Raw genomic sequence first — 23,398 nt, forward strand, 5'->3', positions numbered from 1 at the left:
TTGCTTGTATCATTTCCATTTGCCCATTTATGTGATCTTTTATACCAATTTTCTTCCCATTTGAGTTGTGATCTTTGCTTTCTTTGATATTACTGTTGAATCTATCAATATGACTTGAGATATTCCTAATACTTTTTGCTTTTGTATTATAGGTTTTGGAAATGGTTTCCAATAAATTCCTTGCAGTAGCCCATTCATCTTTATTTCTACAGGTTGCAGATTGTAATGTACAGCTCTTTTTAGTCTTGATATTGTTGTTACAGCATCATCTCGAGCTTTTGTTTGATTCCATGCCAGAACAGCTCCAGGTCTCTTTGCAAGACTATTCCACTGTAGACGAAAAACTAACATGCAGGTTGATGTCAAGATAAGGAGAAGTATAAAAAGTATCAGTACTGTATATCCCAATATTTTAAGATTTTTATAACTGAACAAGTTCTTTAACATTTTTAGTCCTTGTTGTTGTATCAGTGTTTGTACTGATAGCATAGTATTTATGATAGGTAAAACAGGATTAGATCTTGTAACTGGTGTTGGTGTATCAAATGAATCTACTTCAGTTATTTGATCACCTTCTTTAACATCATAATAAAAAAGGTGTTATAGTCTCTGGATTTGAAGAAAATGGCATCATTTAAGATTGATTATTAATCCGGTTTGCTTCATTCAGAGTAACCCACTGAGAGTAAGTCAGAGGGTTTGTCATCTTCTAACTCAAATTTAGATGCTGGTTTTAAGTTTTCAATGCTGACAATTCTGTCTTTTCCTTGTTTGTCTTCTATAATCAAAGTCCTTAGGTTAATGACATGTTTTACCTTTGTAGGTTTCCATCTTGGCCATAAAGGTTTCGCTGCTTGAACTCTTTCCTGGACAAACTGACCAACCTGTGGTGTCCAAGCTCATAAAAGGTTAGGTGTAAAAGCAGGTTGTGCAAAACAATCACGTATTTCTTGTAAAATAGATAATTGCTCTAATCTCCCTGGTGCAGAAAGGTACTCAGTATTAAACATTGTATTCATAGGTATACCATATAACAATTCATAAGGTGTTTTCCCAGAAATAACAGAAGGTATATTGTTTAAACCTACTTGTACATAAGTTAACAGGGGATACCACTGTTCTTGGGCGGTTAGTTAGTAACTTGGTTAACAATCGTTTTACCTCAGTATTTTTCCTTTCAACAACCCCACTACTTTGGGGATGATAAGGTGCACTGATTTCCCATTTTATATCAAAAGACTTAGCCCACTCTTGTGCTTGAGTAGATGTTAAAGCTGATCCAGCATCTGAGTGTAGGGCTTTAGGTTTACCAATACTTACTAAGGAATTGAGACTATCAAGCGTGGTACTAGCCGTGGCACTTTTAACAGGGTATAACCATATGAACCTTGTACAAGCATCAACATATACTAACACATATTTATACCCATGTGAAGTAGGTAAAGGCCCTATGTCATCTAAATAAATCAGATCAAATGGCTTATTATGAATTTCTTTAACAATGTATGGTTGTTTATAGTGATTTGGATTATTAACAAGGAGACATGCTTTACAACTCCCTATAACTCTTATGACCGTTTCCTTCATATTAGGCCACCAATATTTTGACTTTAGGGTAAATAAGACTTTATCTCGCCCTAAATGAGGATGTCCAATACTAGAATAGGCCATCTCTGTTATGTTCCATCTGTCTATGACAGGGGGAATAATCAATTGTTAGTCTCCAATCTTAACCATACAATGTTTGTCTTTTAATTCATAAAGATATTTTTTAGGATAACCAGGTGGATTAGGTCTGGTTTTATCCAAGCAAGCATTTAACTCTGTGTCAAGATTACTGGTTGCTGTCATTCGAGTTTTAACTGCATTTACTGCATATTTTTACTTACACTTTGTGCAAGAGTATCTGCAAATATATTGCCTTCTGTATGCAAAGAAGAACCTAGCTTTCTATGAGCTGGTTCATGTACTACTTCAATATCAGGCTTTAGATCCAAATAAGCAGCAATTGCTTTCCATTTGACAATATGCTTTAATGGTTTTTCTTTGCAGTTAAAAAACCATTAGATTTCCAGATTCGTAAATCCTGGAATACAGATCTTGCCAGGTATGCAGAATCAGTTACAATCAACACTGGTCCTTTATCTAACAATGCTTCCTTCATAGCAAATGCTAATGCAGAAATTTCTGCAAATTAAGCTGAATGATCCCTTAAAGGGATTTGCCATGAACGCATCAAAGTCAGAGTGGGAGAATATTTTGCAATTCCTGCTCCAGCAGATTTATTTACTTTTTCTTTACTAGAAATTACTGCAGAACCATCAGTATAAAAAAATAGCAGAATAACGATTATTTGGATAAGTTTATAAATTCCAACTTGAGGGTTGCTTTGGAGCTGGTAAATCATCTAGAGGTGTCAGATTCTTATCATGAATAAAATGTATCTGTGGGTCTTCCAAAATAGAAAACCATTTTATCCATCTGCTCTTTAGTGCTTTCTTATCTGGTATAGTTTGGTTTTGTAAGTTATCAAGTGAGGCTACTGATGTATGTACATATATATCTTTCCCCTGTGCAATCTGTCTTGACTTTAACAGTGTTATATTAACAGCTACCAAAAGCTTCTCTATCATAGTAAACTTTATCTCTGTTTGTGAATATACATAAGATAGAAGAGCTATTGGAATTGTCTCATTTACATTATATAACCTTATATAGCTTGCATTCGGCGATATATTTATGTAATCTAATAGATCCTTAGTACTATCTCTTTGAGCTAAATACTCTGTTCTATTTACTGCCTCTAATAATGCATTTAGTGCATCATCTTCCTGAGTCGTCCACTTAAAAAGTATCCTTGGACTTTTTGTTTTAGATTTTATCTCCCTTGAGACTGCAGCATGCTAAGGTGCAATTGACACAATGAAATCAGGTATGAAAAACATTGCATAATTAAGTAAACAAATTATACTACTTAATTGTTTTAGAGAATGTGGATGTGTTAAAGCTGCTATTATGTCTTTATAATTATCAGATAATCCTCTCCCCCTTTCAGAAATTTCAAATCCCAAGAAAGTAACAGTATGTCCTGAAATTTGAGATTTCTTAAGAGATACTACATAACCTGCAGCATGTAATATAGTCAAAACCTGATCCAACACTGCTATGTGTTACTCCTCACTATCATGTGAAAAATATGTCATCCACATACACCTCCACTTCTGGAAATTTAGACAATAAATTTACTACATCTGAAGTAAATAACGCACTCAAATTAAAAAATTCCTGAGGTAATCGGGTAAATACCAAAATTTTGCCTCTCCAAGTAAAACCTGTTATCCAGTAACTATCTGGAGTAATAGGATGATTCCAAAAATCCATTTGCCAAGTCTGACTTTGTCTTAAAAGTTTTCCTTTGCAAATTATGTAAAATAAAAGGTGCATGTGTATTATGTGTTGTCACCCTTGGTGTAACTCTGTTAGCTTTTCTATAGTCTAATACCATTAACCAAGAACCATCCGGTTTGGGAACAGGGTAGACTGCTGAGTTCATTTGACTGTACTGTTCTTTTAGTACTCCTTGTTTAAGTAAATCATCAATGACTTTCTGTATATAGGGAATGGCTACACTATTGATTTTATACTGTGCCTGTTTCTTAGGAACTACTATGCCTGTAGCAATATGATGACTGATACCTTTACGATGCCCAACCTGATTTTCCCAATTCTGAAATATTTTAACATTTTTCTTTAAGCAAAAATCTAAGTTTCTAACATCAGATACTGCAGTATTATCCAATTGCATTTTCATAAATGCTGCTACATCAACTCTAGTAGTTAAAGGAAGTTCATCTTCCAGCTGCAATGAAATAAAATGTGCTACATCCTTATAAGCTATAAGAAAATCAGAATCAAGCTTAGGATGCTGAACTAATTCTAAGTGCACTCTTTTACCATTTATTTTTACCTGTGTATTACATGAGGGATAAGTACCTTCACCTTTTAAAGTCTGTATAGTTATATTTGCTAATACATCTTCTTTTAACATATCTGATTGTACTAAAGATATTTATGCTTGTGTATCTAAATACCCCTCATAAGTCTCTCCCCCATATTCTACTGTTAATTTACTTCATTCACCTTCAGACTCTTCTGGGATGTCTGGTAGTGATTTCTCTATTTGCCCTACTTTTTTAGTATTAGCTGGGGCAACTGAAATTTCACCCCTTTCAGTAGAATGAATCTCATGCTCCTGATATCTATCCTGACCCCTGTACCTTTTCCTCTATATCTTACACTACCATCTCCAAATCCATACCGATCTGGAGTCTTCTTTTTTTTTTTAAAAAAATGGTCTCAATGTCCTGCGAGGAAATTCCTCATAAGGCAAATCTGAAGATTTGCTCTAAATAGTAATAAACTGATTTTCATTGGTGTAAGATGGAGGTGCTTGGGAGTAAGGTAGTGGAGGGTTAAATTTAGTTTGTTTCTGTGGATATTGTTCTCTTGCATTCTTTTTTTTTTTTTTTTTTTTACAAACTGAGCTCTGTTTTTCCTTTGCTGGAAAATCTTTTCTCCTTTTCTTTTCTCTATTTGAAGTTACTAGTGCATCTCCAGTCAGGTCCTTACTCACAAGTGTATAAGCATGCTATAGGTACAGAGAGTATTTGTCTCTCTATATCCAAAATTAAGCCTTGTCCTTTAACATTTGGCTTTAAACAACCATGTCGTGATTATTTTAATTGTAAATCTCAGCTCTAATAAATATGCTGCTACAATGCTACTATTTATATTCATCATTCCTAAAATATCAGCAAGTGAAGCCAAAGTATCTTTACCGTGTGTCTTTACATGATATGCATAAATCACTGAATTTCACTTCCTTGCCTCAAATATAAAAACACACAAACCAGAGAATAAAATAGCATTAACTAATGCTCTATTTTGTGAAAGAAAATGAGTTGGATAAACTCCAGCCAATGCATGAACTCTGTCATTTAACCACAAAGCTATGTCCTTCGGATTGCGTGGCATCACTCCAATTGTTGTTTTTATATTACATTTAAGAATTCCTGCAGCTTCAGCAAAAAAAAAAACAAAAAAACTTGCTATATGCCGGACACTCCAGACATTTTCACTATTTAAAACCTGAGCTTACATATAACCTAAAAATTGTATTACATTAAAAAGGTTTTCCCTCTCAGCTTGCTCATATTCTGCAGCTGGTATTATTTATTTTCCCTTTACTGGACTGTACTAACTAGATCTAGGAGCACCCCACATCTCAATTCAGGCTAAAGCTTTTAGGGCAATGTTTTTGTATTCCTATAGCAATAACAGGAAGTCTGCCTAAAATCTCTACTATACCATCATAAAAAACATTTGTATTTCTATTTGTTGCAGGATCAAAATCTGCATCTATAGTGTGATATATAGGTTGTTGCAAAACTACTCCAGCAGCATTAGCAAAGTTTAAATGAATTAAACCATAACTGTATCTCCAAAGCAATAACCTCATAATTTCCAATGACTCTACCATTCTGCATTTTAAACACATAATTGAGTTTTAAAAGATTCTGCAAATCCTGATTAGCCATGATATTTCAGTACCTTCCCTCACGTGTGAGGGGACCCAGGTAAAATTATAATAATTATTATAAAACATATATTACCTCTCAAAACACCCAGGGACGCCAATTGTAGTGGTTCACACCTAATTCACTTGTAAGGTCTTAAAGCACAGTTATATTGAAATATAAATTCCAAGCACTGAACTTTAAATGTTATATCAGTGAAACAGGTCTCATTTCTTACAAATAAAGTTTTGAGTACAATAAAGAAATGGTACTTGAGAAGATAACATTGTTTAAAAATAAATTTTATTATACAGAAAAATCAGCTTACAGAAGTAATATAAAATTAAATTAATTTAAATCCAATATACACACAGAGTTAAAAGACTTTTAGTTTAAACTTGCTTTCAATAACAATTGTTACATACCACTCGAAATGACTTCTTTGCAACCAAATCTTATCCTTAGAGATGCTCTATAATATCCTGTCAGAGTCACCTGCCTCATGTTTACAACAAGGTGTTTTTATAGTTTTTTATTTGGATGACGTCATCATTTATTGTTTTCTTTTTATATGTATTTTTAGCATCATTTTAACATCAACAAAACTTGTCTAGCTTTTTCTATCTTCAACTATGTGGCCTTGATAATCTGTTATACAAGAGTTTAGACATACGCACTTTAAATTGCAAGGAGCATCCATTTTAGAGCTATAAATTCAAGGTTGAATCAACCTCCATTTTAAATCATATAACATCTTATGTTAAGACTAGTTAAGTTGGTTAGTATGTTTGCAAACAGATAATAAAAACCTTTTATATTGTAAAAGACTTTTGTTTAAACATATAAAAGTATTCAGTTATACATTGTACATATTGTACATCATTTAAACATATATTTGAATATAATCATACATATATTGCAAAATAAGCATATTAAAGATGATATTTTTCACAATTTATGTGAACAGGCTCTTATAACAAGGTACAGTCTTTATGTATAGAAGCTGTACATGATAGATTTAAAAGAAATCTATCATTTATAGTTAGTTATAAGTGTCTTGCTGAAAGAATGTATTTCTTACTGTTGGCATATTTATCAAGTGAATATCAATATTAATTTGCAATCTAGCATTACATAGCAGCTTTTATTGAGACAAGCATGCTATAAACAAAGTTTATTTGCAAAGTTATGCATTGTTAACTAAAAATTACATTTACAAGCACAGGTATATCACAGAGTTAATGAAAGCCTGTTACAGTATTGTATGTGGAAATTAATTTTATGTTTTAATGTCGCTTTAATGAGAGGTCCTGGGTTCGGCATGAAATGTTGTCTTTGATGGTTTCAATAGAATCTCATAGCTGAGAAGTAGGGCTCTTTTATATATAGGTGATGAGATCACCAGTGAAAAGTTTACATATGTAACCAGGGTGTCTAGTTTGCTGTTGTTTAATAGTATCTGGCCAGAAGTTTCACAGATTATTAGCACTGAAGACCATGCTTTATAGAATATGTATGTTACCTTGCAAAAATATAATACGGCAGTATTTAATATATTTCTTGATTATATAGTATTTTTTTCATTTTAAGTCTATAAACATTTTAATTTGTGGTTCATTTTTTTAGTTTTCACTATATACAGTATATACGGCTAGATTTAGAGTTTTGCGGCCAAAGGGGTGCGTTAGCTACGCGTGTTTTTTTTTCCCCCGCACCTTTTAAATAACGCTGGTATTGAGAGTTCTCTGAAGGGCTGCGTTAGGCTCCAAAAAGGGAGCGTACAGGCATATTTACTGCCACTTCAACTCTCAATACCAGCGTTGCTTACGGTAGCGGCTAGCTGGAAAAACGTCTCGTGCATGATTCCCCCATAGGAAACAATGGGGCAGTTTGGGCTGAAAAAAAGCCTAACACCTGCAAAAAAGCAGCGTTCAGCTCCTAACGCAGCCCCATTGTTTCCTATAGGGAAACAGTTTCTAAGTCTGCACCTAACACTCTAACATGTACCCCGAGTCTAAACACCCCTAACCTTACACTTATTAACCCCTAATCTGCCGCCCCCGCTATTGCTGACCCCTGCATTTTATTATTAACCCCTAATCTGCCGCTCCAGACACCGCCGCAACCTACATAATACCTATGTAACCCTAATCTGCTGCCCACAACAATCCATGATCCAATCAGCCAATCAGATTGAGCTTGCATTCTATTGGCTGTTCCGATCAGCCAATAGAATGCGAGCTCAATCTGATTGGCTGATTGGATCAGCCAATCCGATTGAACTTGAATCTGATTGGCTGATTCAATCAGCCAATCAGATTATTCCTACCTTAATTCTGATTGGCTGATAGAATCCTATCAGCCAATCAGAATTCGAGGGACGCCATCTTGGATGACGTCATTTAAAGGAACTTTCATTCGGTGTTAGGACGGCGGAAGAAGAGGATGGATCCGCGCCGGCTGCTTCAAGATGGACCCGCTCCGCTCCGGATGGAAGAAGATAGAAGATGTCGCCTGGATGAAAACTTTTCGACCCTCTGGAGGACCTCTTCTGACCGGATAGGATGAAGACTTCGGACCCTCTTCTGGACGGATCAGATGGTACCCGGCTTGGTGAAGACAAGGTAGGAAGATCTTCAGGGGCTTAGTGTTAGGTTTTTTAAGGGGGGTTTGGGTGGGTTAGATTAGGGGTATGTGGGTGGTGGGTTGTAATGTTGGGGGGGGTATTGTATGTTTTTTTTACAGGCAAAAGAGCTGATTTCTTTGGGGCATGCCCCACAAAAAGCCCTTTTAAGGGCTGGTAAGGTAATAGAGCTGTTAACTTTTTATTTTAGAATAGGGTAGGGCATTTTTTTTATTTTTGGGGCTTTGTTATTTTTTTAGGGGGCTTAGAGTAGGTGTAATTAGTTTAAAATTCTTGTAATCTTTTTTTTTCGCAATTTAGTGTTTGTTTTTTTTGTAATTTAGTTTAGTGGATTTAATTGTAGGTAATTGTAGGTATTTTAGTTAATTAATTTATTGATAGTGTAGTGTTAGGTTTAATTGTAACTTAGGTTAGGATTTATTTTACAGGTAATTTTGTAATTATTTTAACTAGGTAGCTATTAAATAGTAAATAACTATTTAATAGCTATGGTACCTAGTTAAAATAAATACAAAGTTGCCTGTAAAATAAATATAAATCCTAAAATAGCTACAATGAAATTATTATTTATATTGTAGCTATATTAGGGTTTATTTTACAGGTAAGTATTTAGCTTTAAATAGGATTAATTTTTTTAATAAGATTTAATTTATTTCGTTAGATAAAAATTATATTTAATTTAGGGGGGTGTTAGGGTTAGACTTAGCTTTAGGGGTTAATACATTTATTAGAGTAGTGGTGAGGTCCGGTCGGCAGATTAGGGGTTAATGCTTGAAGTTAGGTGGCAGCGATGTTAGGGAGGGAAGATTAGGGGTTAATACTATTTATTATAGGGTTATTGAGGCGGGAGTGAGGCGGATTAGGGGTTAATACATTTATTATAGTAGCGGTGAGGTCCGGTCGGCAGATTAGGGGTTAATAAGTGTAGGTAGGTGGAGGCGACGTTGGGGGCGGCAGATTAGGGGTTAATAAATATTATGTAGGTGTCGGCGGTATTAGGGGCGGCAGATTAGGGGTTACAGCTAGATTACGAGTTGTGCATTAGGGTTAAAAAGCAGCGTTAGCCGCTCAATCAGATTGGCTGATCGGATCATCCAATCGGATTGAACTTGAATCTGATTGGCTGATTCCATCAGCCAATCAGAATTTTCCTACCTTAATTCCGATTGGCTGATAGAATCCTATCAGCCAATCGGAATTCGAGGGACGCCATCTTGGATGACGTCCCTTAAAGGAACCGTCATTCGTCGGGAAGTCGTCGGTGAAGATGGATGTTCCGTGTCGGCGGGATGAACTACATGGATCCGGAAGAAAGAAGATTGAAGATGCCATGTGATAGAAGATTTCAGTCGGATCATGGACCTCTTCAGCTCCCGCTTGGATGAAGACTTCAGCCGGATCATGGACATCTTCAGCCCCCCGCTTGGGCTTGGATCAAGACATCGGAGGCTCTTCTGGATCGATCGGTGAACCTGGTGTGGTGAAGACAAGGTAGGGAGATCTTCAGGGGCTTAGTGTTAGGTTTATTTAAGGGGGGTTTGGGTTATATTAGGGGTATGTGGGTGGTGGGTTGTAATGTTGGGGGGGGTATTGTATGTGGTTTTTTTTACAGGCAAAAGAGCTGAATTCTTTGGGGCATGCCCCGCAAAGGGCCCTTTTCAGGGCTGGTAAGGTAAAAGAGCTTTTCTATTTTAATTTTAGAATAGGGTAGGGCATTTTTTTATTTTGGGGGTCTTTGTTATTTTATTAGGGGGCTTAGAGTAGGTGTAATTAGTTTAAAATTGTTGTAATATTTTTCTAATGTTTGTAAATATTTTTTTATTTTTTGTAACTTAGTTCTTTTTTATTTTTTGTACTTTAGTTAGTTTATTTCATTGTATTTATTTGTAGGTATTGTATTTAATTAATTTATTGATAGTTTAGTGTTAGGTTTAATTGTAGATAATTGTAGGTAGTTTATTTAATTTATTTATTGATAGTGTAGTGTTAGGTTTAATTGTAACTTAGGTTAGGATTTATTTTACAGGTAATTTTGTAATAATTTTAACTAGGTAACTATTAAATAGTTATTAACTATTTAATAGCTATTGTACCTGGTTAAAATAATTACAAAGTTGCCTGTAAAATAAATATTAATCCTAAAATTGCTACAATATAATTATAATTTATATTGTAGCTATATTAGGGTTTATTTTACAGGTAAGTATTTAGCTTTAAATAGGAATAATTTATTTAATAAGAGTTAATTTATTTCGTTAGATTTAAATTATATTTAATTTAGGGAGGTGTTAGTGTTAGGGTTAGACTTAGCTTTAGGGGTTAATACATTTATTATAGTAGCGGTGAGGTCCGGTCGGCAGATTAGGGGTTAATTATTGTAGGTAGGTGGAGGCGACGTTGGGGGCGGCAGATTAGGGGTTAATAAATATAATATAGGGGTCGGCGGTGTTAGGGGCAGCAGATTAGGGGTACATAGGGATAACGTAGGTTGCGGCAGTGTACGGAGCGGCAGATTAGGGGTTAATAATAATATGCAGGGGTCAGCGATAGCGGGGGCGGCAGATTAGGGGTTAATAAATATAATATAGGGGTCGGCGGTGTTAGGGGCAGCAGATTAGGGGTACATAGGTATAATGTAGGTTGCGGCAGTGTACGGAGCGGCAGATTAGGGGTTAATAATAATATGCAGGGGTCAGCGATAGCAGGGGCGGCAGATTAGGGGTTAATAAGTGTAAGGCTAGGGGTGTTTAGACTCGGGGTACATGTTAGGGTGTTAGGTGCAGACTTAGGAAGTGTTTCCCCATAGGAAACAATGGGGCTGCGTTAGGAGCTTAACGCTGCTTTTTTGCAGGTGTTAGGTTTTTTTTCAGCTCAAACAGCCCCATTGTTTCCTATGGGGGAATCGTGCACGAGCACGTTTTTGAAGCTGGCCGCGTCCGTAAGCACCGCTGGTATCGAGAGTTGCAGTGGCGGTAAATATGCTCTACGCTCCCTTTTTTGGAGCCTAACGCAGTCTTTCTGTGAACTCTAAATACCAGCAGTATTTAAAAGGTGCGGGGGAAAAAAAGCATACGTAGCTAATGCACACCTTTGGCCGCAGAACTCTAAATCTAGCGGACTGTAAATTTAAATAACTCTTTAAGAATTAATAGAATATATTCTGCTTTGTGCAGAACATGGATCATGAAATAAATGTTAGATGGAAAGATATATTCAAAGCAAACATAAGCCTGAGAATGATATGCAGATTTCATTTGTAAATGTATTCTTTTTTTAAGTAGAGAAAAAATAATTGTAATGTTTTGTGTCCATAAACCAATGAGCACCGCCATGTTGTAAGGTTTCATTCTCTGCTGAGGACAATTGAGCACAGTGATAAATGGGGGAAACTAATGACACTGTATAATATAGCAATGTTATATCTGTCTACACTTCCAGTTTATACAGGAGCCCCACAATTTTCATAATTAAGTTACAGGAAAATGAGACAAAATAAAATTAAACATTTGAGTTCTATAAAGTACCAATCAGACATGACACAGGAGACTTAAAAAAAGAGATATCTGAGGGATGGAATATTCATCTAGAAAATGTGTTGATCTTCAAAATAGGTAAAATTAGTCTGGAAAGAGATAGCAAAGGCTACTATGCCCTTGACTTTATGAAAATCACAATTTATGTTATTAAACAAAGACCACATGCCCAAATGGGTAATGAACAGTGAGAACAGTTCTGTGAAGTGCCCCCCCCCACCCCCACAGAATTTTTTCTACTTCTGGCATTGAACCAAAATCTCCCATTTTTGGAGTGAGGTATAATATTTGCTAAGACGTCTATTGTACCCTGATATCACAGTGTCATGTCGCCATCAGGTCTTAAACTCTGGCCTCCCTTGTTGTAATCCTAGTGAATTTAACCAGAGGGCATTAGCTGTAGATGCTTTCCTGTTGGTTTTCTGCTTTTTCTCTCAGACTCTCTGGCCCCACCTCCTGCCAGCTGTTGGTAATGTGTAATTATAAACAGACTTATTAAACCTGCCTGTCTAATCAGTATTTGCCCTGACATTGAGTTTACTCAGTCTGTTTGGGAAAGTAGAATCATGTTGGCTGTTTTGCTTTACAGTATTGCCCTTGGCTAGTTCCTGATTCCGTTTGTGTGTAAACCCTTGCTTTGATGCCTGTTTTTGGACTGACCTTGCCTGTTTGTTTGACTAAGTCTCCGGATTTCCCTTTGTATTGTATTTGCTAGAGTAATACTAAACCTGTCGGAAGTTTTTTTTTCCTGTTTATAACTGCAGCTCATGAGCACTTTCTCCACTGCTTCTCTTGAACTCATCTTGTTTGCTGAAGTTCCTGAAGTTTCCTTGTTTGCTGCAGCTCTAGATTACACCTTGTCTGCTAAAGTTCCTGAATATACCTGGTCCTCTGCAATGCCAGTGCATACCTGGTTATCTCTGAATTTTCGAAACACTCCTGGCTACTACTCCCTTAGAGACTGTCAAGCCTTTGCACGCCTGAACATAGTGCCAAGTCTGTCCTTAGATACCAGTTCCTGTGTGTCTAGTCACTGCCCAGCCTCAGCTGTAACCTGCCATTGTCCTGCCTCAGCTGCAACCTACAATTGTCCTGCCTCAGCTGAAACCTGCCATTGTCCTGCCTCTGCTGTAACCTACAATTGTCCTGCCTCAGCTGTAAACTGCCATTATCCTGCCTCTGCTGTAACTTGCCATCCTCCTGCCTGTGTCCTGTGTTCAAGCAACACTTACACTCGGACTTGCTACTAGTGATGTCCCGAACTGTTCGCCTGCGAATGGTTCACAGCGAACATAGCTTGTTCGCGTTCGCGGCTGCGCGCGAACACATGGCGATGTTCGATCCGCCCCCTATATGTCATCATTGAGGAAACTTTGACCCTGTATGTCACAGCCGTCTGACACATTAGAGCCAATCAACATCAGACACTCCCTCACAGACCCTCCCAGCTACTCGGAAGCCGCCATTTTAGACTCATAACGACCTTGCTTTATTAGTGAGAGGACGTGTTGTGTTTGTGCTCCTGACATTATAGGGAAATACATAGCTAGGCTAGTGTATTTAGTGTCCACTACAGTCCAGAAGGACTCCACTCATCTCTGCTGCAAGGACAGCACCCCAAAAAGCCCTTTTTAGGGCTATATTTCGTGCCGTTTTTTTTTTTTTTTCCGTATTTTTATTAGCATTTGCCTGGCTTTCAGCCTGTGTGTTTAAGGCTCACAGCATATGCTGTGATTACTGCCACCACTGATATCTCCCTAACAACATTAGTTTAAATTTAACTAACCAAAAATGTTATTAATTAATTATTTTGCTAGTGTAATTTTTTTTCATTTTCTATCAGGCCTGTGTCACACAGCATATACTCTGGTTCATTGCTTTGTGCCAGCCACCAGTGTTAATATCCGTTTATAACATTATTTTAAATTTAAAAAAAAATAAAAAAAAAAAATTTTTGCTAGTGTAATCTAATTACATTTTCTATCAGGCCTGTGTCTGTCAGGCTCACTCAGCATTAATATACCTCATTTTTTTTTCAGTCTTTTGGTTAATTGCTCTGTGCCAGGCAGCCACCACTCATATCTTCTTCACCTTAATTTAAATATAAAAAAAAAAAGTTTAAATTTTTTTGATAGTGTAATCTAATATCATTTTCTATCAGGCCTGTGTGTTTTGCAGACATACAGAGCCTACTGTGTTTACTTGCTGCCCTCCCTAGTCTATGACCACGACTCATATGTGTTTAACCTTTTTTTAATTTCCCCCCCAAAAAAATTATTTAAATCATTTTTCTAGTGTAATCTAATAGTATTTTCTATCAGGCGCTATGTAATCTATGTATCTATCTATCAAATCTACCTATCTCGTGGTTCTGCAAGTGGACTGTTTGTGGTTGATTGCAGTGCGTTACACTTGGAGTTTGCTCTTTCACTGTGATGCGGCCGTAAGCCTTACACTACCTGATAGATACAACATCATTACTGATGTTTTAAAGCACGTTATTGCAAACAATTTGGGAATGTTAGGTAATTTAGGCCCTTTATGGGTTAAAAGCAGACTCTGCATAAACTATGTAATTTTACATGGGAGTTTTGACAGGGATCCCCCTCCAGCATGCCACAGTCCAGGTGTTAGTAACCTTGAAACAACTTTTCCATCACTATTGTGGCCAGAAAGAGTCCTTGTAGGTTTTAAAGTTCGCCTGCCTATTGGATTCAATGGCGGTTCGTGGGTTCTCGAACAATACCGGAAGTTCGAGTCCGCCGTTCGCGAACCGAAAATTTTAAGTTTGCGACATCACTACTTGCTACCAGTATACTCCTTGTGTTTCTGTGAAACCTGTTTCTGTATTTTTTTTCAGCCCATTATGCCTATGGATAAGACAGCCGCACTAGCCCCATTTAAAAAACAAGAGCCTGTAAATAAATAAACCTTTGCAAAATGGGTTTTACTCTCCAGGCCCAACACCAAGCGTGACAAATAGTTGCTCAGATGCAAATTTTCGAACTGGGCTGTGAGAACCATCTTTTACATTTCTCTCCTATACTGATAATGATTGTAGTAGCACATATAATGGGAAACTCTATCACAAATAGAATTTCCTCTTTTATAAGGCTTTAAAATGTGTTTCTTGAACAATTATTTGTAGAGCCATATGATTCAAGAGGTAGTATCAGTATCAGTTAGAGATTCCCTAATACCAAGAAATTGTATTGGTTTCCTTGTACTTTATCTACTGAAATTCAAAAGCATTATTTTTACAGACAGAAATAATGTTGAAGTAAGAGTAAGAAGAAAGTGGGCATATCTATTTACATCTCTGAGGTGACAGGTGAACTCTCATAAGTAAAAATACAAACTGTAACCTTAAACAATGAAAAATGTAATGGGAAGAGTCAAGATGTGCGGTTTGAAAAGGGAAAAATTAGGCTTCCAACTATCAAGGCAGTTAAATATATAGGGAATAAAACATGTGAAAAAAGGGTAAAATAAGCTCTTATAAATAAGAATACTTTCTGTGAATGATTTCAATGTGAAGTTTAAGAAACCAGTTTGAAAAAAGAATATGCTTTCAGATGTACTTAAACAGAATCATATTTGAAAGACTGGCAAAGCCCATTGCTTATTACCTCTGTCTCTCTCTGCATTTTTAAAGTGTTAGCTTATAACCCATTGGCTCACATTCCAAATCATCAAGTGATTTTTTTTTGTTTCCTCATACATGACAATACATACAATCCATTAGAAGTGCTTACATTCAAATTAGTAATTTCACTTGAATTACAGGTAACGCATGACCAAAAAAACTGAATTTATACTTACCAATAAATTTATTTCCCTTGGGCTGATCAGAGTCCATAGCTTCATAACATGTGGGATATATTCCAGCCTATCAGGGGGAGGTCAAGAACCCTCACACTTCCTTTCCCTCTCCAGTTTATATATTGTGGATGAGAGGAGAGAAACAGAAAAAAAAGTAAGAAAGACAGAAAGCTGGGTTACGAGGTTCAAATGAGAACTGTCAACCATATATAAAAAAAAATTGGGTTGGGGCTATGGACTCTAATCAGCCAGAAGGAAATAAATGTATAGGTAAGATTGAGCTCACATCATATTGGCTGATTGGAACAGCCAATAGGATGAGAGCTGCTCAAATCCTATTGGCTGATTGGAACAGCCAATAGGATTTTAGCGGCTCTAATCCTATTGGCTGATTGGAACCTTTCAGCCTATAGGAATGCAAGGGACGCCATCTTGGATGACGTCACTTGCATTCAAGTTCTAGTTTATGGCGGCGACCGTATTGAAGAGGAGCTCTATGCTGGATGTCTTCAGGATGGACCCGCTCCGCGTCGGATGAATGAAGATAGAAGAGGCAGTCTGGATGAAGACTTTGCCAGCTGGATGAAGATGGAAGAGGCCACCCGGATGAAGACTTCTTGCCGCCCGGATGAAGATAGAAGAGGCTGCCTGGATGATGACTTTGATAACTGTAAGTGGATCGTCGGGGGTTAGTGTTAAGTTTATTTAAGGATTTTTTGGGTGGGTTTTATTTTTAGAGTAGGGACTGGGCATGTAAAAGAGCTAAATGTCCTTTTAAGGGCAATGCCCATACAAATGCCCTTTTCAGGGCAATGGGGACCTTAGGTTTTTTAGATAGGCTTTTTATTTGAGGGTTTGTTTGGTTGGGTGGTGGGTTTTACTGTTGGGGGGTTTTTGTATTTTTCTTTTCAGGTAAAAGAGCTGATTTCTTTGGGGCAATGCCCCACAAAATGCCCTTTTAATGGTAGTTTATTGTAGGCTAGGGTTTTTTTTATTTTGGGGGTGCTTTTTTATTTTGATAGGGCTATTAGATTAGGTTAGTAGGGCTAGTTTTTTTTAATATGTAATATAGTTAATTTAATTGCTAGCTTAATGTAATTTTAGTATAATAGTTAGGGTAGGTTAATTAATAGTTTCTATATAGTTTATTTTAATTCTAAAGGTAAGTTTCAATTTATTATAAGATAGGGATGTTGAAATTTTAATGTAAAGTTAGCCGGTTGCTAGGTTTAGGGGTTAATAGCCTTATTTAGTTTATGGCGATGTGGGGGACTAGCAGTTTAGGGGTTAATACGTTTATTTAGTTGCGGCGGGGTCTGGGAGTGGCGGAATAGGGGTTAATAACTTTATTTAGTTGCGGTGGGGTCCGGGAGCGGCGAAATAGGGGTTAATAACTTTATTTAGCTGCGGTGGTGTCCGGGAGTGGCGGAATAGGGGTTAATAACTTTATTTAGTGGCGGCCATGTTGGTGCGGCAGATTAGGGGTGTTTAAACTTGGGGCTTATGTTAGGGTGTTAGGTGTAAATGTTACATGTTTTCTACCATATAAATAAAGTTTTTGCTGCTTTCAGACTTCCATTGATTCCTATGGCATCCGCGGCCTCCAGGGTGGCGGATTGAAAACCAGGTACGCTGGGCCAGAATAGCCGCGAGCATACCGGTTAACTATTTGGTAACTTTGAAAAAGTGTCAAATAGTGCCAAATGTGTATTCGGAACATCTGTAATGACGTAAGCATCGATCTGTGTCATATTGAGACCGACGGATCGTATGTTTCGTCACAGATTTCCACTTTTACCGGTCTGTAGGCTTTGATAACTAGGTCAGATCAAGCATGCAACAATTACACTGTGGAATTCCAGCGTATTTGCGGTTGACAACTTGATAAATATCCCCCTTGGGTGAAACAGAGGTCTTTGAGACAAAAGATCCTTCCTTAGGGGTAGGGTCCATGTAGGAAGAGAGGACATCTGATTTACGTCTGGATTTCAAGTTTTGCAGACCCATGCCAGAGCTAAGAGAGTTACTGAAGCTGAATCCTGTTTGATTCTTGCAATGACTAAGAAGTAAGAAGAACAAATTAGGAAAACTGGAACACTAAATTAAATATTCAGTGACAAACTAAGGCATCTATCATAGAGCACTGGAGTCTCTTTATCTGGCACAATATGCTTGAAGCTGTGATTCTGCTTATACACCATTAGATCTATACAAGGTAGAACCCAGTTTAGAATAAGCTGGTCGAATATGTCCTAATGAAGAACCCATTCTCCTGACTGAACAGATTAAAGAAGTCTGCTTCCCAATTGTTCACTCCTTGAATATTAGGTGGATAGAGAACAGCTTTCCTTCTCTATTCATAACAGGAGGAGAGACACTTCTTGTATGACAAGGGAGATGTGAGTCACCCCTTGACAGTTGATTAAAGCAACTGCTGAAATAATATCTGATCATAAATGGTTGAGATGGGAACATGGTCGGAAGAGCGATAAGAAACACTTGGAGTTCCAGAATGTTGAGTGGTAACCTTGCCTCCAGAGGGAACCAAACTCCTTGCATCCCTCAAAACCTCCAGATGGCACCCCGGCCCAGGTGAGTGCTGATGTGAGAACTGAAAACAAAGAAAGGAAAGTAAAAAGAATGCATATATGTTAGAGAGCAAGGAAACAAAGTACTTTTGAGATAGACATGAGGAAAATAGGAACCTGGTAAACATTGTAAAAGCTGCCTGAGCAATTAGGGCTTACCTTCCACATTTGCTAGGTAGACTCATGAATTCTAAGTGAAATACAGAGTATAGCACCTTATCACACCTGCACCCAAAAATAAGTCTGTGATTCCTGGTTTGCAGCAGCTGCTTAGTCCTTGAAGCACAGGAGAGCTGAGGAAAAACCTTGCATCAGATTCTTTCTGTATAATAAAAAATATTTTAATCAAATATATAAAAGATAACTGTAAAGAGGAAATCATCGTCCAAAATCAAACTCTAGATTCTTTATTTGTGAAACTAGATATGTTAACACTAAGCTTGACATAGATAGTGTGTATTGAGACTAGCAATGCGTGTTGATGCAAGTACTAAAATATTTTTAAAGATCCATGTCTGTAAGTAGCTGAACATACAATTTAGTATCTGAGATAAAAGTTATTTGCATATTCTGTCAAAAAACAAACTCTGTGCTACTCAAAATAACGAGATTATTCAACTACATAATATTAGTGAGGTCAGTAGTGACCGAACCACAAAGTATACATAAAAGTGCATGGATTGGAAAATGCTGTGCATAAAATTATCCTGTTCTATTAAAACAATAGGAAAGCACTACAGTACTTACGCTGAGGTGAAAATATTTGTACGGCTAATACAAAGCTATATAACGCAATACAAAACCTATGTACATAATGATTATATTTGCAGGTTTGGTACATATATATATATATATATATATATATATATATATACATACGTAGAGTTACATAACTATTATATGTATGAATCCCAGATAAACTGCCCAGATGAATGCTTTATATATATATCCTAAAGGTTTAACTGAGAACTAAACAGTTCTTAATAAAAATGAACAGTAGCCCTGAAAGTCTGAGATGACTGCTGTCAATGCAAGTAGAAGAACAAGTGATAGTTAAGCGCTAAAAGCGAGGGTTTGAGAAGAGGACTGTTGTCTAAATAGAACAGTAGGACGGCGTAAGTTGCGGATATAAAACCTAATATTAGGAAAAGTGGCGAGTGCTGTGTAGGTAACCAATACTAAAAATATATGTGGATAATAGCAAAATATATATATATATATTAAAGTGGGCAGAGATATAATATAGTGAACTAGATGATTGAGAATAAAAGATGCAAAGTAGGTATAAATATAGATACAATTTATTAAAACAAAAGTCTAAAACAATATGTCAAGTAGTAAGCAAATATTAAAACATATGTATCTAAAAGTGCAGGGACGTCTCCATTATTCGTTACTGATAGTAACAGTTGATAAAAAGAACTGATTTTCAGTATATAGTACTTGCGTTTTCAAAGTGATGTTTAGCAACAGTGGAGCAATAATGTGTCTCCTAGATGTCCAGTAAGAAGCAAAGGTAACTGTCGGGTAGAGGCCGCGTTGTGTACGGCTTGGCGTTACCAGATAAAACTGAAAGCGCCTTTTATGTGGCTCCTCCGTGACCGGTATGACGTCACTAATGCCGGTTACGTGCAGCGTCTCTGTAGTAGCCCCTATTCCGCAAAGAATGTGGAAATCTTGGGGGAGTAAATGTAATACTTGGTGATCAAAACAAATGACTTAATTCTTCCTTATATAACAATAAGGATAGGTGATCCTCAGATTGTGTAGGCTGTGCGGTCGTGATGTAGCGACTAAAAACACAAGACTTGAGAAAGGTCAGTGAAGGCCGAAACCGGTTGACTCTTTTGGCAACCACAGGAAACAGAGTCTTGAGAAAGGTCAGTGAAGGCCGAAACCGGTTGACTGTTTTGGCAACCACAGGAAACAGACCGTGTTTTTAGTCGCTACATCACGACCGCACAGCCTACACAATCTGAGGATCACCTATCCTTATTGTTATATAAGGAAGAATTAAGTCATTTGTTTTGATCACCAAGTATTACATTTACTCCCCCAAGATTTCCACATTCTTTGCGGAATAGGGGCTACTACAGAGACGCCGCACATACCCGGCATTAGTGACGTCATACCGGTCACGGAGGAGCCACATAAAAGGCGCTTTCAGTATTATCTGGTAACGCCAAGCCGTATACAACGCGGCCTCTACCCGACAGTTACCTTTGCTTCTTACTGGACATCTAGGAGACACATTATTGCTCCACTGTTGCTAAACATCACTTTGAAAACGCAAGTACTATATACTGAAAATCAGTTCTTTTTATCAACTGTTACTATCAGTAACGAATAAGGGAGACGTCCCTGCACTTTTAGATACATATGTTTTAATATTTGCTTACTACTTGACATATTGTTTTAGACTTTTGTTTTAATAAATTGTATCTATATTTATACCTATTCTCAATCATCTCGTTCACTATATTATATCTCTGCCCACTTTAATATATATATATATTTTGCTATTATCCACATATATTTTTAGTATTGGTTACCTACACAGCACTCGCCACTTTTCCTAATATTAGGTTTTATATCCGCAACTTACGCCGTCCTACTGTTCTATTTAGACAACAGTCCTCTTCTCAAACCCTCGCTTTTAGCACTTAACTATCACTTGTTCTTCTACTCTCACTTTTCCTGTTTTCCTGGAGGGGAATTCACTAGTTAAGCTGGGTTTTCATCTCTAGCGCTTATAATTTTATTGTACATTGCTGTCAATGCAAGAACATATGAGCATACCATTGTTTTGAGTAAATTACTGTATCCGATAAACAAATTAATTTTGTGTAGTAATCAAAGGGTATCTACATGTCAGTAACTGTAAGTAGTGGGATCCCCAGATTTGAGTCTACTCTTATTTACTCAGCTGCACAGGAGCAGAACTACCATTGGTGCAGCAGGTGCAGTCACACCAGAGCCCAAGTGCTGGAGGGGACCCATAACAGCCAGTCTATACATAGGTGTGTGCAGAATGTTTACAACCCAAATGCAGGGTAGCCTTTTATAAGTGCAGGTTGTAGATCCATCCTATTGCCTATCTATCTATCTATCTATCTATCTATCTATCTGTGACATTACTGTCCTGCTTCTTTAAGAGACGTGTGCAACCCTATCACTTCCTATAAAGAAAATCTACCTATCACAATACATTGCTTGGTATAGAAGTCATATGCTTGCCTCTTTCTGAGTCTAACTCCCAGATATCCTGTTGTTCCTGAAAATTTACTAATCCTTGGGACTCAAGATCTCTACCGCACCTAACCTCCAGCACCTAACAGCTTCTTCCTACCCCTCTACCTGGAGTCTCACCACTGATCTCTCTGCTGTGGTTAAAGCTCTGGTGCTTCCACACACTCTCCAGCTGTGATGTCATCCTGATGAGCCGCCTGTGGATCGGCGCACTGTCTCCCCACATCTACTATGCTATTCCACAGCTCTCTCCACTCCTGCCTTCATGCTGTTCACACAGGTCTCTCCGCTCCTGCCATTCTGACAGATATCATCTTCCTACAAAGAGAGAAGCCAGTAATATTAAAAATGCATACTTACCTGATGTTGCACATTACCAGAACTCTTGTCAGCTAGCTTACCTTTTACCTATAACTGCAGTTCAAAGGGGTATAACTACTTTGTGCTTATCCGAAAACCTCCACCATCCTAAATCTGAAATATATGTACAGGGCTTATAAAGATTCCCAAAACTAAAAGTACTCATCTAGGGACTAGTTGGATTTTCAAGTATAATTTGGAAAAGGGATCTTCATAAATCATTATCAACAATAGAAATTGATATCCTTTTCTCTTATCTTAAAATTTGGAATTCAGTTAAGTTTTCCATATATATTCACTTAAGCATTTGTTACAGAATACCAAGCCCCAAAAACCCTATTATGATGAATCCTGCGGACCTCGCAAACCATGTGATGGAACTCTCACACAAGGTTGACCACCTCTCTTAGAGACCTTGAGATGGAAAATCTCACCTTGAAAAATATTATCAAAGAGGGACTTAGTGCTTCAAGACCCCCACAGGAAAACAGTCCTGATTCTCCTGTAAGTCCGCCAGACAAGTTCTCAGGGGATAGAAAAATGTTTAGACAGTTCTACAACTCCTGTAATCTATTTATAAATTTAAAACATAAAACATTCCCAAATGACTGTACGAAAGTACTCACTATAATCTCTTTTCTAAGAGGAGAGCCCTGTGCTTGGGCGGATACTTTTTACAAATCAAATGACCCAATTCTAACTTCAGTGGATGATTTTTTAATGCTATGGCTGTACTTTATGAAGATCCCCATAGACAGCTCACAGCTGAAACCAAACTACATGGCAATACAAACGACCTGTTGAGGATTATATCTCAGAATTCTAAATCTGGCAGAAAGACTCGGAATGTAACGAGGTTTCTTTAAAAAATCAGTTTAGACTCTGCCTCTATGAATCCATAAAAGATGAATTGGCAAGAATTGATCTTCCAGATTCCCTTGAGACCCTTATGGCCTTGGTAATCAAAATAGATCGTAGAATTAGGGTGAGGAAACAAGAAAAAAAGTTGCCATGAGCCCTATATAAAACAAACCTTAACCAGATCCTCACTGCAGAATATAAAACCAAGTGATGAGGCCATGGACATAGGGTTCATTAAAGGACCCCTTTCACCTGAGGAGAAACATCGCAGAAAGGAAATGGGGCCCTGCATGTATTGTGCTTCAAGGGATCATCCAGTTTCCGACTGTCCATCTCTTAGAAGACAAAAATTGGGTAAGCTTAATCACACTGAGCACTGTATATCTCGAGCAAACCATAAACCCACTTACTTCCTTATTGCTGTCTCTTTACAGTGGGGACAACTCTGACTCAACATTGGTGCTTTATTGGACTCTGGGGCTTTTGCCTGTTACATTGACATGACTGTTGTTAAACAAAATAAAATACCTATTATTGAAAAGCAAAAACCAGTTTCAGTGCGCCTGTCAGGGTGCCAGGAATCAGACTGAGACGAGAAGTGCAAAAATAATCACACCTTTATTAATAGCAAAAAATAATAAAAAGTCCACAACAAGTCTTCAACAAAAGGACACCACCACAGGAAAAGATGGTGGGCCCAGACCGTCTTTCCAGAAGAAATGGTCCAAGATGCCTGAAAAGAGCAGAAAGACATGAAGCTTCTGA

This window comes from Bombina bombina, chromosome 3, assembly GCF_027579735.1.
Source record: "Bombina bombina isolate aBomBom1 chromosome 3, aBomBom1.pri, whole genome shotgun sequence".
Taxonomy (NCBI): Eukaryota; Metazoa; Chordata; class Amphibia; order Anura; family Bombinatoridae; genus Bombina; species Bombina bombina.